We start from the raw sequence: 17,063 nt of genomic DNA, 5'->3' as shown, positions 1-17,063 counted from the left end.
TAGGATGAAGAACAAAGTTATATCACAAATCAGTATACTAAAATTAAATAGTAAAGTCAACAACCATCACCTAGGTGGCAGAAAAACATACAAGAATCATTAGGCTACAGACATTTCATGTAGATGGACTCCTATATAGTATAGCATCTTTTCTCATTTGCTTAAGGATTTTGAGATTCGACCATGATATATCCATATTGTGGTATAATTTCTTAAATCTATTCACGAGTTGATAAATACTTAGGTTGTTTCCCATTTGGTATTATTATTAATAAGGCTCTACGAACATCCTGGAAAAAAATTGTACATGTACATTTTCATCCCTCTTGGATAAATTCCAGAAAGTGGAAATATTGGGTCATGTGTCACTTTACAAGAAACTGCCAAACTGTTTTCCGTGGTGGCTACATCATTTTTTTTCATTTCTCATTGCAACATATGAAGAGTTCCAGTTGCTCAACAACCTTTGGTATTATCATTTATTGCTGTTGCTGTTTTTTAATTTAGCCATTCAAATCAGTGTGTGGTGTATCTCACTGTGGTTTTAATGTTCCTTTCTCTAGTAACAATGCTAATGACACTGAATATGATCACAAGTGTTTCTGGCCTTTCACACATCTTTGTTCGTGTCTAGATCCTTTAATCCCTTTTTAAAAAAATGGGTTGTCTTTTCGTATATCACTGGTAAAAGTCCTTTTTCAAATACATATTTTGAAAATTAAGGAAATAAAGAATTCAGGACACTTAACTAGGGATCTTGATGCACAATCTCTTTTACCATCAGGTGACAAAATAACAAAGAACTATATAAAAACTTTGACGGATTCCTTCTCAGCCACACACTTTCTTACTATCATTTCTCCATAACTATTCAATGTGTTTCTGTCAGGAATACTCTGCTTCCTAAAAATACTTCCAAATATGCTCACATGATAAGTCAGTGTCTATTTCCTCTATCATTCCCCATTCTCAAGAATGGATGGTTCACAACAAGCAAAAAATACTGAATGACTTATGGTATAAACTAAATTAAATAAGAAAATTTGTTTGGAGACTCAAAAAAGTCAATGGAGAGAAACTGAAATCAACAGAAAACCAAAGTAATAAAACTCTGACATATAAAAAACATGATTCAATGCCCTGGCTGGTGTAGCTCAGTAAATTGAGCGTGAGCCTGAGAACCAGACGATCGCGGTTCGATTCCGAGTCAGGGCACATGCCTGGGTTGCAGGCCAGTTCCCTGCAGGGGCCAGTTCCCAGCAGGGGATGCACAAAAAGCAACCATACATTAATGTTTCTCTTCCTCTCTCCTTCCCTCCCCCTCTAAAGATAAATAAATAAAATTTAAAAATACCTAAGGTATTCAGCAGACCCAACTAAAGAACCTAAGGGAGCTATATTCTTCATAAGTTTTTCTATGAAGAAAATAGAACACTTTGCTTTAATATTTTGGTATTCATACTGAATACTAAAAAGAAAAGAATATTTATTTATATCACATATGTAAGGTATAGACTATAATGTAAATAATGGACTATAAATACTCTCCTCTGAGAGAGTATTTAGCTGGGATGGTGAATTTAGCTTTATCATCCCCTTTATTCTTAAAATAAGTTTACCAAACAAGTATTTCCCTAAAAATGTATTTGCCTTCTTGATCTTATTTTAGCAGAATCAAACATTTTTTTTGCTTCGCTTGTTCTTTGTATTCCATCTACTTACTCTGAAATTCATTCTTATTTATCTAAATAACACTACTACTCAATATATTAAGTTTGCCAACAAGTTCATTTGGTTTTTTCCATAAAATGACTCTAGTAGAGCTTAGATGTCTTTAACTATATTTGAAACAATTTTGTTAGACTGTATTGTGACAGCTGTCATATCACACTGCATTTTTTAAAAAGTATCAAAACTGGTAAATTTTTGTGTAGCCACTTTAATACTGAAAATGAAAGAAAATATGCAACGTTTTCTGCATATTATGCTTTATTATTTCAAGAAAGGCAAAAACACCACTGAAATACAAAGAAAGATCTGTGCACTGTATGGAGAAGATGCTGTGACTGATGGACCACGTCAAAAGTAGCTTGCAAAGTATCGTGCTAGAGATTTCTCACTAGATGATGCTAGACCAGTTGAAATTGATAGTGATCAAATTGAGAAATTAACTGAGAACAATCAACATTATACCACATGGAAGACAGCCGGAATACTTAAAATACCCTAATCGATAAAAGTTATTGTTGAAAATGAAAAGTGTGCTTTTCATTTTACAAAAAATTCATATGGAGTTTTTGACCAACCCAGTACCACAAAGAGTCCATTTCTATTCAGAAAAAGCTAGGCCTAAATCAAAGGATCAAAGCTGTGTAAGTTACAAACACAAGGCTTAAGGTTCCAAATGATTCTCTATAATATGAATGACTTTTCATATCCATTTAACTAATCATAAGCCAAAATAAGAATAACTTCTTTATGCAAAGACAGATCTTAGTTGCTATATATACATACCTTTTCTTTCCTTTAAAAAAAAATAGTAGAGCAGAGGTTTATCAAAGTGTGTTCCCTCAACTAGCAGCACCAAATCACAGGTGAATTTGTTAAAAACACAAACCCTCCTTCCTCCCCATTCCAAACCCACTACATCAAAAACTCTGTGGATGGGGTCAAGTAGTCTGTGTTTTAATAAGCCCTCTAGGTGATTCTCATGTGTACTAAAGTTTACTAGAAGGGAGGAAGGTGGGGAGCGCTGCAGGGGTGGGCTGGGATGGGAGTAAAAGACAAAAAACTGTACTTGAACAATAATTAAATTAAAAAATATTTTTAAAAAAGAAAAATATCTCAACAATCAGTATACATAAGACATTAAACACATGTACAGACAGAAATTTCTAACAGTTAACCAATAAACTCAGTTACCAAAAATATAGGATCTGGCAGAAGTAAGGCCTGCTTGAGTGTGGTTGGTGGGGTAATAATATGGATGAAATAATTTATAGTTTTAATTTGAACAGTTCACCTAAAATGTGCTGTGGTGTGCTTGAGTATGAAATTGTTATATAACAGACATGCTTATGATTTTGTAATAAAAGCTTCTGTAATAAACAAACCAGGGGTGTTATTTGTGCCAGACCCTGTAGATTACCCTTCTTCTATTTGTTGAAGTTCATAAACTTCAGCTTACACTAAAATATTATATTCAAAACAATTAATGAAAATACACACAAAAAAACAAAGTTACAAACAACTCCCTCTATACAGACACACAGTTTATTATGTGTATATAGAAGGATATAGTTTTTTAAAATACTTTATTTACTTTTAGAGAGAGGGGAAGGGAAGAAGAGAGGGAGAGAAACATCAATGTGTGGTTGCCTCTCATGTTCCCACTACTGGGGACCTGGTCCAGAACCCAGGCAGTGCCCTGACTGGGAATCAAACTGGCGACCCTCTGGTTCACAGGCCAACACTCAATCCACTAAGGCACACCAGCCAGGGCTAGAGGGATATAGTTTTTAATTCTAATTTTTTTTAAACTAACCATTTCCTGATTACAGTTGGGGAGAGGAGGGAAGAGGATAGCAGAAAAGGGGGTGGGGGGGGGATGAGAAGAGATGAAACAAAACATTTTTCCTGCCCTGATTGGGTGGCTCAGTTGGTCAGAGCATTATCACATACACCAAAAAACGTTGCAGGTTTGATACCCAGTCAGGGCATACACCTAGGTTTTGGTTTGATACCTGGTAGGGGCACATCCAGGAGGCAACCCAATTGATGTCTGTCTGTCTCTGTCTCTCTTTCTTTCTCTCTCTCTCTCACTCTTCCCCTCCTTCTCTCTCTAGAATCAACAAAAAAGTATCTTCAAGTGAGGATTAAAAAAGGGAAAAAAAGTTTTTTCCATATACACCTTGGCCAGTTGCCTTTCTCTGGAAAATACCACATGTCCTTTCCTAATTTTTCAATTTTTAACAAACATTTTTTTCTTGATAGTTTATATGGGCTACAATGTATTAAAGTTCTCAAATCCATTGTTATATATTGAAAATACTTTCCTAATTGCATAGTTTGCCCTTACACATTTTAACTTATGTATAATGTTTGGCTTTTTTTAATTAAAAATATTTTAGCATACAAATTAATACAAAATAATGTAAAACTCATGTACCCACCACTCAGATTTAACAAATGTTATCATACTAAATCCATTTAAGAAATAAAATATTAAAGATAACTGCCTCTTTATAAAATACATGTTTTTCATATTTTCTTTTGATTTTCTCTCTCTTTTTAGGCTATTTCTTACCCTAAATTAAGACAGTTAACTATTATTTTTCAGAAAGTTTAACGCAGAAAATTTCAAACATATATAAAAAGGAAGCAGCTTTAACTATTACCATTTCATGGTCTACCTTATTTCATCTTTACAGAGGTCAACAAACTTTTTCAGTGAAATATCACACAGTAAACATTTCAGGTTTTCATAGGCCCATGAATGGATATGACTATATTTTAATAAAACTTTATTTACAAAAACAGGTTGCAAAGTAAATGGACTGTAGCTTGCAGGGCCTAATCTACACCCCTGCCCACTTCCTCATTCAGGTATTAGTTTGAAGAACCTCTAATACATTATTTCATCTAAACTATAAATATAGCTATACCTCTAAAAGATAAAGACTCTTTTTTAAAACATAATTATAATACCATCATCACACATAAAAGAGTTAACAAAAAGTCTTTAATATAAATATCCAGGGTTCAAATGTGCAATCATCTCATAATTTTAATTTTATAATCTGTTTATTTACATCAGTATCTAAATAAAGTCCAGACATTCCTACTATTTAATATATCAGTCTCTTAGGTCCCTTCTAATTTTTAGTACCACTATTTAATATTGAGTGGGTTAAAACTGTACCTCCCCCAAAATTATGCCTATGTCTAACACCCAGTATGCCTATAAATGTGAAATTATTTGGAAAGAGGGTCTTTCTGCCTGGCTGGTGTAGCTCAGTGGATTGAGTGCGGGCCTGCGAACTACATGATCGCGGTTTGATTCCCAGTCAGGGCACATGCCTGGGTTGCGGACCAGTTCCGGGCGGGGGACACATGAGAGGCAACCATACATTGATATTTCTCTCCCCCTCTCCTTCCCTTCCTATCTAAAGATAAATAAATAAAATCTTAAAAATAAATAAAAATAAAAGCAATAAAAAAGAAATAAAATTAAAGAGCAAAAACATTTTTTAAAAAAGAGGGTCTTTCCAAGGGTAATTAGGTTAAGGATCTCAACATACAATCATCCTAGATTCAGAATAGACACTAAATTAAATGACCGATGTCCTTATGAGAGAGAGAAATTTGAGACACAGGGGGAAAAGCTAGGTGAAGTTGCAGGTAGAGACTGGAGTATGCTGCCACAAAGTAAGAAACATCACAGTGCCACCAGAAGCTCTAAGAGGCAAGGAAGGATACACCCCTAGAGCTTTCACAGGGAGCGTGGCCCTGCCAACACACTGATTTTGAACTTCTGGCCTCCAAAACTGTCAGAGAATAAATTTCTGTTATTTTAAGCCATTCAGTTTGTGATAATTTGTTATGGAAGCCCTGGGAAAACTAATATACCTATCCAAAAGAACTTTCTGCATTATGGAAATGTTTCTCAAATATAAATATGATAGCCACCAGCCATAGGGTGGTTAAGAACTTGAAATTTGGCTAGTGCAAATAAGGGTCTGTATTTTCTACTGTATTTAATTTTAACCAATTTAAAATTTTAAATGTGTTCCCTTCTAGGTTAGTTGGTGTTTCTTTTTTTTTGAGATTTTGGGAGGAAAGGGAATAAACCGATAGGTTGTTCTGTGGAGTTTCCCACAATTTGGATTTTTCTGATACTTCCTTCCTGTTAGTTAACCTTTTCTTCTTCTGTGTTTTCTTTAAGTTAGTAGTTGAATTTAGATGCTTTAGATAAAATTAAGATTCAATTATTTTTTTCAGGAATGGGATAAGACTACGTCATGGGGAGTATTTTGTCTTCTATCAGGAAACAAATGTTTCGGCTATCTTTCCCTGATGATGAACATCCATGAGTTCAATGCTTCCATTCATTAATATATTAGGACTTATGAAGTGGTGATATTCTAATTTTGTAATTCCCTTCCCATTCCACTGCTAGAATAATTCTACAAAAATAAGCTTCCCCCATCTACTACTTAGTTGCCGAATGGTACAGTTCCAGAAAAAGCAACAAATACGCAATTCTTTCCTTCCATTTTCAACTTCTAAAAACAATGACTGGTTCACTAACATCCTCTACCAATCATTTTTAAGTCAATATAAACTCATCTATTGGGACAAACTGATATAGGCTATGTCTCAACCAATTGTAGATATTATTGTTGAAGCTCACTCTGTCCCATTTTCTGACACTAGGAAGCTCCTCAAATTGGACCCTGAGTCTTTCTGACAAAACCCTAGTACTCTCTGAAGCTTCCTTATTATCTGGTATGACAAGATGCTGCAAGCTTATCTCGTACATTTTCTCCAGCCATTGTTTCCAAGTATTTCTAGTTACTTTCAGTAAGAAGTAACATAGAGGCCTCAATTTATGCAAAAGAAAAAACCTTCTAAAAAAAGTTTTATTAAAATTGTTACTTGTAATTATGTATCAATATCTGCCATAATGCTTCAAATTTCCTTATATTATATAAACAAAAAAGATTTAGGCTACTACCATATTTTTAACATATTCAGTTAATAGAGAAGGCAAGGAAGACTTTATTAGGTAATTCAATTTTTTAGAATGAGATTCTAAATGACTGTTCATGAATGACTGTTCATGGATGACTGGAATGACTGTTCATTAATGTGGGTTTCTTGGGGATGTTGTATGATGAAAATGTTCTAAAACTGATAGTGGTGATTTGATGGTTGCATAACTATGAATATACAAAAAAATTATTAAATTGCACACTTTAAATATGTGAATTATACCTCAAGTTACTATAAGAGATGTGAGTTATCTCTAGTTAGGGACTAATAAGTTTTTTCTCCCTCTCACTAAAATATTTGCGACCCATTCTTATATATTGTTGGTGAGAGTACAAATTGGTACAACTCTTTTGGAAGGAATTTAGACAGTACCTAGCAAAACTGCATGTGCCTTTACTTTTTGACCAACAATTCCACTTCTGAAAATTTATCCTGAAGATTTTCCCCTAGCAATACAAGAATACATATGGACAAGACTATTGCAGCATTATTTGTAGTTGCAAAATATTAGAATCAACTGAAATGTCAATACAGAGGATAGTGAATAAATAAGCTATCATACATCTATACAATGCATGTATGTAAAAGAATGAGGAAACCTGTGAATTGATACAGAGTGATTTCTAGGAATTTTTGTTTAAATATCGCAAGCAAAGTACAAAAGTGCACCTGTACTGCCTTTTATAAGAAAGAAGCCAACACAAGAAAATATATGTCTGCAATGAAATGTAGGAAGAATAAACTAGAAACCACAGACAAAGTGAGTAGAAACAGGATACAATGATAAGGGATTGTAATGGGATTAAAAGAATGGAGGAGGGGACTTTTGGTCAATATGATGCTTTGGGTATATGCAGTGCTTGAATCTTCCCACAACCACATCAGAATTAAACTGCAGAACTATCATCATTTAGAACTACCTGAAATCTAGCTGAATGGAAATCCAGTAACTAGGGATTTAAAGAAGCTACATTTGAGATTGGTAGAAAGGGCGGAGATGCCCTAGGGGAATGGACTAGCTCTACACCTATATGTGGTGGATAAAAACTGGGAAGGAGATCTCAGCTGCAGAGGTCTGCCTTGAGCAGTGAGGTGTTCTAGCCCCACAACATGGCCCCCCCAGCCCAGGGTTCCAGTGCCAGGAAGAGAAGTTCCTATAACTTCTGGCTGTGAAAACTAGTGGGGATTGGTGATTGAGGCTGAGTTAGAGGCTTCAGGAGTCCTAGGCAGTTCCTCTTAAAGAGCCAGTGCATGGATTTACTCATATACATATTCTCTCTGAGCTCCACTACAGGGACATAAGCTCAAAAGGAAACAGGGACATAACAAGGAGGAACAGCACTGCCTGGCATTGGGATGAGAGCTGGAGAGGCAGCTTTCTGTCTTATGAAAGTGCTGGCAGTTGCCATTGTTTCTTTTCTTTTTTTTTCTTTCTTTTTTTTTTAAGATTTTATTTATTTATCTTTAGAGGGGAAGGGAAGGAGAGAGGGAGAGAAATATCAATGTATGGTTGCCTTTCGTGCGTCCCCTGCTGGGAGCTGGCCTGCAACCCAGGCATGTGCCCCGACTGAGAATTGAACTGCGATCGTCTGAGTCGCAGGCCCGCTCTCAATCCACTGAGCTACACCAGCCAGGGCCATTGTTTCTTTTCTGAGACCCCCACCCCCACAGAGCTGATAGATGGGTGCCATATTTGAGTCTGTATCAACCTGGCCCACTGTTTGCCCCACCTTGTTGGTTCCCTGAGATCCCACTCCACCCAACTTGTGGGCCCATGTAAGCTGTTTCCAGTGGTTTTTCCATACAAACTGCCTGCCTTGGCTCTTGTGGTCTTTTCTAAAGTCTCTTGAAGGTTCACAAATTGCAAGCAAGCAGCATCTGGCCTTGGTGTGCCCAGTACCTCTTGCTAAGTGACCTTAGGCCTGTCACTAGTAGTAGCCAGCTTTGGATTACATTCCCTCTCCTGGGCACCTTCAGGACCAACACAAGTAGCAGCCATCTGCAGATTGCTCTGTGGTTCATGCCAGGTGGCCCCAGGCAGGGCACAGTCAGTGGCTGGTCTTTCACCTCCTGGGAGGCCTCAGACCCTGTGCACCTAGTAAACAGCTTCAGACTACACTGGATTATAACCCTACCACTTCCATGAGTAACACTTTCAAGGAGTAAACTCGGTGAGGAGTGAAGTCCCACTGAAGTCCTGCTTTATAGGGTTGGCTCCTGCACAGTAGCTCCTCCTCTGTAGTTGCAGCTGGTTCTCCCAGTGATGCCAACAACAATCAAGGCTCAACTACGGCGGGAGAGTATAGATAGCCACACATGGGAGTGCACCTGGAGCACTCAGGTCGGGTGACTGGAGAGGCAGTGCAGCTGGGCCCTACTGGACACCTATTAACACAAAGCCAGTCTATCAAGTCCAGGACATGTAGCAGCTCCACCTAATACCTAGAAACAAACTTAGGGAAGCAGCCAAAATGTGGAGACATAGGACACCCACACCAGGACACATCATAATTAAAATATAAAAGATTAGAGACAAAATGATAATCTTAAAAGCAGCAAGGGAAAAGCAGTTAGTTGCCTACTGGAGAGTTCCCATAAGACTGTTAGCTGATTTCTCAACAGAAACTGCAGTCCAGAAGGGAATGGCAAGAAATACTCAAAATGATGGACAAGAAAAATTTAAAGGAGTTTACCACCACCAAACCAGTATTATATGAAATGTTCAAGGGTTTTCTTTAAGAAAAAAAAAGGTAAACAATATGAACAATAAAATGACAATAAATACATATGATCAACAGTCGAATGTAAAAACAAATTAACAAGCAGAACAGAAATAGAGTCATAGATATAGAGAACATTTTGACAGTTGTCTAATGGGAGGGAGGGTGTTTGAGAGTATGGGTGAAAAAAGTGAAAGGATTAAGAAGTACAAATTGTTACAGAATAGTCATGAGGAATAAAGTACAGCATAGGGAATATAGTCAATAATATTTAAATAACTGTGTATGGTGTCAAATGGGTGCAGAATTTATTGGGATGATCACTTAGTAATTTATATAATGTCTAATCATTGGGGTGTATACCTGAAACTAACATAGTGTTATATGCCAACTAATTAAAAAAATTTAAAAAGTGACTAAATGACAAAAAATATCAAGGAATGGAGGCAATAGTGACATTGAGTATACCTTTTTGCAAGGTTCTGACTTTCAGAATTACGATAACACCTGACACATTTAAAAAATATAGCCCTGGCTGGTGTAGCTCAGTGGATTGAGCTCGGGCCTGCGAAACAGACAATGGTGGTTCAATTCCCAGTCAGGGCACATGCCTGGGTTGCAGGCCAGTTCCCAGCAGGGGATACATGAAAGGCAACCATACATTGATATTTCTCTCCCTCTCTCCTTTCCTTCCCCTCTAAAGATAAATAAATAAAATTTAAAAATATATGTATATATAGTTAGAAAAAAGAAAACAAAAATGAAAATGAACTAAAACAAACAAATGAGCTCAACTGATTTCAAATAAATAACATAATTATGTGTGGGTTGGGGGAGGCCAGCCAACACAAATGACTTTTGAGGATAGTTTTTGGACTGCATGGCCTTAAGTTTGAACACAAAAAGAGCTAAAAAAAATACTGAGCTTTGATTTGTAGGCTTTCCTTTTCTGTGTAGAGCTGTGGATTTGCAAATTCAAAACTACTCTTTTCTCTGTATACCAGAATTGAGCAAATAGGCAAATAAATAATGTATGGTTAATGGAATGCTGGTTTCTAATTGTAGGAGGAGGGAGTTTTAAATGTGAAAAGTGGGGAAAGACAGAAGGTAGAAATCTGTAGTTTTCAGTGGAATTTAAAGTATCAACATAAACTCATCTTTCTTCCGTCTGCCAATTTATTCGTCAAGTCAGTTCATCTGTAGAAGTGATTATAGATGAGATGTGTGTGAGTGTATGTGTATGAATATTATATGTGTATATACTAATTTATTTCATATTCTTGTACACCAGCTGCTTGCATGGATCTGCTTCCTAGGTGATTTTTAGTGTCTGAGTTTTAGGATGAGACTCTAATAATTTGAAATCACCAAAATAAAATTCAATTATTACATAACTGATCATTAAAATACACACAAGTCAGACATATTTTCTTTCTCAAAAAGGGGTGTCATTACATATTATATATGATGGGAGCAACAAAAAGTTTATCATTGACTAAACCTGGCAAGATATGGCAAAAAGATTTTAGATGCTATCTTTGTTTTTATAGTTTGGTCATTTACAGAACATGTTTATTAAATACGTTTGCTAAAACATTAGCATTCTAGCTGTTATGAATAGTAGATCTTGAAATTCATTTAGTTTAATTCTGTAAACATCCCCCTAGATTTTCTTTTAATAAAGCATTTGCAATATTGATACAATGTTAGTAAAGGACCACCTACAGCAAAAAAATCTTATGTGCAAATGTTAAACAACATGTCTGTAGCTATCTTTTGTGATTAATAGATTGAATTCAATTTATTTTGACATACCTGCCCACACTGCACTGAGTTTTCAGCAGTTTTTGACCAAAAGTGGCATGATCTCCGGTGCCCTATCCTCCCTATTCATTTGATCTTGCCCTGAGTGACTTTTTTTTTTCCAGTGAAATAAGTCCTCAGAGGGAAATGTTTTGCAGACTTGGAAGAGGTGAAACAAAAAATGGCAGAAGTAGTAAAAGGCATCAAAATTGAGGAGTTCAGAAACTGTTCTGAGCAATGGAAAAAAGTCTTGATAGGTATATTGCATGAAATGGAGAGTACTTTAAAGGTGACTGAAGTTTAAACATGTAAGAATACAGAATTTTTTAATAAATTAGTATTTTGTTGTCCCCCATCATATATAATTATACCCCTTTTGAGAAAGAAAACATGTCTGAATTGTGTGTATTTTAATGATTGTTGTTATATAATAATTAAATCTTGTTTTGGTGACATCAAATTATTAGATGCTGCTATAAACACCTGTGTACTAGTTTTTGAGTGGATATGTTTTCAACTCTCTTGGGTATATATAGTCATACCTCAGTACTCACTGGCTTCAACCGAAGCCTGAACTCGTCAAGCCCTGTACTCATCGCATTTCAATGAGAAAAAGAAATGTTTCAGCACTCAACATTTGCTCAGGACATGTCACACTTGCTAGGAACACACTGCACTTGCTAGAACTTGTATGAGTCACAACGCTGCCCTGCAAAAGAAAATGGTTCATCATTCAGTACTCGTAGGTTTTGGCACTAGTCACGAGTTCTGGAACAAATTAATGGTGAGAACTGAAGTACCACTGTATTTAGGAGTGGAATGGCTGGCACATATGGTAAATCCATGATCCATCCACCTTTTGAAGAACCACCACGCTGTTTCCCAAAGTAGCGTGTACCATTTTACATTCCTACCAACAAGATAACTCACTTTTTAACTAGACTTACTAAGTTACCTATTCCAGTTCTAATAACTAACACAAACAAAATAACTCTGAATGAGATGACATGGTAATCAGGTTGAATCACACTGGTTAACTTTCCTTGTATTATCATTGATCTAAAAATTAATCATCAATGCAACTACATGAGCGTGCAAGATGTAATGGTTGTGAGTTAATGTGGAAGCTTTGTAGCTACATAGCATGTGATAGTTTAGATTCATTCTAAGTACACATTCTTTTTGATAAATTCCAGATTAAATTCCTCCCCAAAACATGTCTCTTTGCATGTACATATTATATAACACATGACTTGTGAAAACCACAGTTAATGAGAATAATTTTATTCAATTATTAAAATAATGCTGATATTTTCAACACCTGACATTTGTACTTATATGCCTGATGAATCCTCTTACCTTAAAAGAAGATTATGATTTGCTACCAAAGGAAGATAACATGACAAAATTAGTTAATATTCAGTTTCCCACAATCAGAGACATGATTTCCTATTTTATAGGTCTGCTGCTGTCTTGGGAAAGAATTTTTTGTGTTTCTTAACTTGCCTGCGTTGAGCATCTCAAAAGCCAGTCTTGATGGGAAAGACCATGGAGTTTTAATTAAGACAGACTCAGAAAGAAAGAAGGGTAGAATTCCCACCTTTTTAACCCCAGGAATTTGTGGGAAGAGAAAGAACCAAGTGAAGTGGTCAGCTGTATGTACCCAAGTGGTAAACTCTTCCATTCCCCTGTCCTCTTGCTCTGGAAGGAAGCGACTTCTTGAGATGTCCAGTGTCAACCGGGATACAGATCAAATTACCAGTTTACATTACCTAACATCAACAAAGTATGAAAGTACCTCCTCCTTTACAGCTAACAGGGTATTTCATTGTATTCTAAGTTTCTACCAATCTCATAGGTGAAAACTGGCATCTCGGTGCAATTCTCAACTTGAATTTCTCATTATAATTGACAATGAATGAATGTTCATACATTTAACAGAAATTTTTATAGCTTTTTGTGAGAACGGTCTATCCATGTCTTCTGCCTATTTTCCATTGGTTCCCCTTTGTTTCTTTTATTAGCAACACTTTTTTAAAAATATATTTTATTTACTATGCTATTACAGTTGTCCCAATTTTTCCCCTCTGCCCTCATCCACTCAGTACTCCCATTCTCTCCAGCAATAGCCCTCTGAGTTCATGTCTATGGGTCACACATGTAAGTTCTTCGGCTGCTCCACTTCCTATACTGTTCTTAACACCCCTCTATTTTGTACTATTTATGCTTCTTAATGCCTGCCACTTTTCTCCCCTTCTCTACCTTCCCCCTCCCAACTGATAACTCTTTAAATGATCCCCATATCTATGATTCTGCTCCTGTTCTGTGTGTTTGCTTAATTTGTTATTTACATTCGATGACTGGTAGTTGTGAATTTATTGCCATTTTAATGTTCATCATTGATCTTCTTCTTTTTCTTGTATAATTCCCTTTAGTATTTCATATAATAATGACTTGATGATGATGTACTCTTTTAGTTTTACCTTGTCTGGAAAGCACTTTATCTGCCCTTCAATTCTAAATAAAAGCTTTGCTGGATAGAGTAACCTAGGTTATAGGTCCTTGCTTTTCATCACTTTGAATACTTCTTGCCAGTCCCTTCTAGCCTGCAAAGTTTCTTTTCAGAAATCACCAATCTTATGGGAACTCCTTTGTAGGTAACTCTGCTTTTCTCTTGCTGGTTTTAAGATTCTCTCTTTATCTTAAACCTTTGGCACTTTAATTATGTGTCTTGTTGTGGTTCTGGTTGGGTCCATCTTGTCTGGGACTCTCTGTGCTTCCTGAACTTTTATGTAGAATACTTTCACCAAAATTAGGGAAGTTTTCTTTCATTATTTGTTCAAATAAATTTTCAATTTCTTGCTCTTCTTCTCCTTCTGGCACCCCTATGATTCGGATGCTGGTACGTCTAAAGATGTGTCAGAGGCTCCTTAGGCTAGCCTCATTTTTTTTAAATTCTTTTTTCTTTAAAAGAATTTAAAGAAATTAAATTCTTTCTTTTCTCTTTCTTTCTTTTTTCTTTAAATTCTTTTTTCTTCTTGTTGTTCAGACTGAATACTTTTTTTTTCTTCCTTGTGTTCCAAATTGTTGATTTGATTCTTTGCTTCATCCCCTCCACTGTTGGTTATCTGTAGATTTTTTTCTTTATTTCACTTAATGTAACCTTCATTTCTGCCTGGGTCCTTTTTATGCTGTTGAAGTACCCAGTGAATTCCCGAAGCCTCCTGATAACCAGTGCTTTCAACTCTCCAACTGATAGGCTGCTTATTTCTATTTTGTTTAGTCCTTTTTCTGGAGTTTTGTTCTGTTCTTTTATTTGGGTCATATTTCTTTGTTTCCTCATTTTGGCAGCTTCCTATGTTTGTTTCTATGTATTAAGTAGGAATACTTTGCCTCCCTGTCTTAGTAGCATGGCCTATTGCAGAAAAATGCACCTATAAGTTACATGGGGCAGAGCCTTAGACAATCACCTGAGCAGTACAACCTGTGTCACTGCTCTGTGGCCCAAAAACTGTGTGGGAGAGAGGGGACAATGCCACTGACTGACCTTTGCAGGAAGCTATCCCCCAGCACTCATCCTGTTGCCAGCACTTCAATTCCTCCCCATGTGCCACTGGTGCCTTTCCTGGGTGGGTCTGCGTAAGTCCTAAGTCAGTTGCAGGCCCTTTAAGAGGCGTCTCTTGAGAATCACACAGTATCTTCTGCAACCACAAACCCCACTGGTTTTTACAGCCAGATGTTATGGGGAGTTATGTTCTGGTGCCAGAACCCTGGGCTGGGTGGTCTGATCTGGGTCTGGAATCCCTTGCTCCCAAGATACCCCTTCTCAGTTTTGATCCACCACATACATATGTGGTATTGCCCATTCCACATCTCTGTGCCTCTCCACACATCTCCACCCCTCCTACCCGTCCAGATGAATATGGCCTCTTTAAATCCTTGGCTGTTGGGCTTTCATACAGCTCAATTTTCTGACAATTCTAGGTGATATCTATTCTGTAGTCTAATTGTAATTTTTGCTGTAGTTGTATGAGTAGGCAAGGTGTGTTTATCTATGCTTCCATCCTGACCAGAAGTCACCAGGGTTCCTTTTTCTTTCAGTCTTTTCATCCTCTATTGTTAAAGTTTCTTTATGTATTAGAAATATTAGCCCTTTATCTGTAATATGTAATGCAAATACTTTCTTCCAGTTTTATATGTATCATTCTGACTTTGTTATTAGTGTTTTTTTGCCATGTAGAAGTCTTCAATTTTTATAAATTCAAAAATGTATCACTCTTTCCTTTTGTTGAATCTGGATTTTGAGTTAGAGAGAGAAAAACCTCTCAATCCTTGAGATGACAGAGGATTCATTCATATTTTCTTTTCATATCTGTGTAGTTCATTCTTATACTGAGATCTCTGATCCATTTGTACTTTATTTTTCTATGATGTGAGGTATAAATTTAATTTTTTTCCAAATGATTAACGGGGGTGGGCAAAAGTAGGTTTATACTTGTAATACAAATAAATACTACAATAATTAATAACACACCATAAACTTTGTGTTTTGCATACTCACAACTATAAACCTACATTTGCCCACCCCTCGCCATATGTAGAAGTCAGCAAAAAGTCAAGAGTGCTATACTGAAGAAAGAGGCATATCTGGTCCTTGCCTATCCCCCTCATTCAGTAAAGTAGACAGATTTATAAACACAGAAGAATGAGAGGAAGCCTGAGTTAAAGAAAGTCTCAAACAAGAGCCACGAGGCTCAGAAAGTACATAGAACCCATTAAATTAATAAACTATTATTTTCCAGCTAGTACCAAAGAATGTCTATGAAAAATATTCTTAATTGATCAAATCAGTCTCTATTCTCAAGAACAGAGGGTAATTTAAATGTCCTTTTCCACCCTTTACTTTTACAGAAAGCTTTCTTCACACCAGGATGGCTAAAATATATTCAAAAGAATATTCTTTATCATGGCATATTAGAGTTTAATGCATTAATCCCTACCATTAATTATAAATCCAAATCAACTTAATCTATTTTATGGCAAAATATTTGTTACTTAATAAGTATTTTATATACCGTATCTTTAAGTCATAATCGGTTGACGTTAAAGTTTATGTTCTAACATATTTAATATAAACAAACAATTTATTTGTACATATTCTCAAATTTTGGTATTACAGAGAAAAAAGGTTTTAAAAAATTTAAATATCAAAGTCACCTAAAGAAGAAATGACAGCAATCCATATACATTTTTCATCTTAGAGTCATTCAGACATAAGTGACTGCAATCAATTATACCCAGAGGCAGAGGAATAAGCTAGAAAAAGAGCTTAAACAAAGCCCATGTACTCTTCTCAACCATGAGAGGTGACAATCCCTCCCAGGCCTATATTCGTGTATCAACACAGTCTATAATTTTAACAAGGCTTACCTACCTCACTAAGCCTAGGAGGTCAATTTTTAGTAGTTTAGGTTATAGAGCAGAATAAAGATTATACCGAATAAAAGCCAAAAATTAGTCAGTCCTACTAAAAACTGACAAGCTAAGAATAACTATAGGTAAAAAGGAAATAAAATAAAGATGCCACTTATATAAATGCATAATAAACAAAAAAAGACTTTCATAGAGTCAATGCTATCAACCTTCATTATAATACAAATACCGTATTGCTGCATTAAAGCAAAGCACAAAAAGCATTCATGGCTGTTACCTTGATAAAGCTAAATATTTGGTAAGCTTTAAGAAAATAAAATTTGTAATACATTT

The 17,063-nt window shown here is 36.0% G+C and overlaps 1 protein-coding gene across 5 annotated transcripts in view; it reads right to left on the bottom strand.

Moving 5' to 3' along the window:
- The window catches only part of TCF12 (transcription factor 12), a 366,824-nt gene that overhangs the window by 313,106 nt on the left and 36,655 nt on the right, over positions 1 to 17,063 (bottom strand). Inside the window, exon 1 of one of the 5 annotated variants that reach the window (XM_037053972.1) lies at positions 3,744 to 3,851. The exons of the other annotated variants lie outside the window; for them this stretch is intronic. The gene's annotated coding sequence lies outside the window, so the exon portion shown is untranslated. Of the gene's footprint in view, positions 1 to 3,743; positions 3,852 to 17,063 lie in introns of those variants that run through there. 5 annotated transcript variants of the gene reach the window in all.

This window comes from Sturnira hondurensis, unplaced genomic scaffold (genome assembly GCF_014824575.4).
Source record: "Sturnira hondurensis isolate 20B ecotype Veracruz unplaced genomic scaffold, ASM1482457v3 Scaffold0008196, whole genome shotgun sequence".
In the NCBI taxonomy this organism is placed as follows: Eukaryota; Metazoa; Chordata; class Mammalia; order Chiroptera; family Phyllostomidae; genus Sturnira; species Sturnira hondurensis.
Note: the sequence above shows the minus strand (reverse complement) of the source record. Positions and strands in the feature narration are given on the sequence as shown.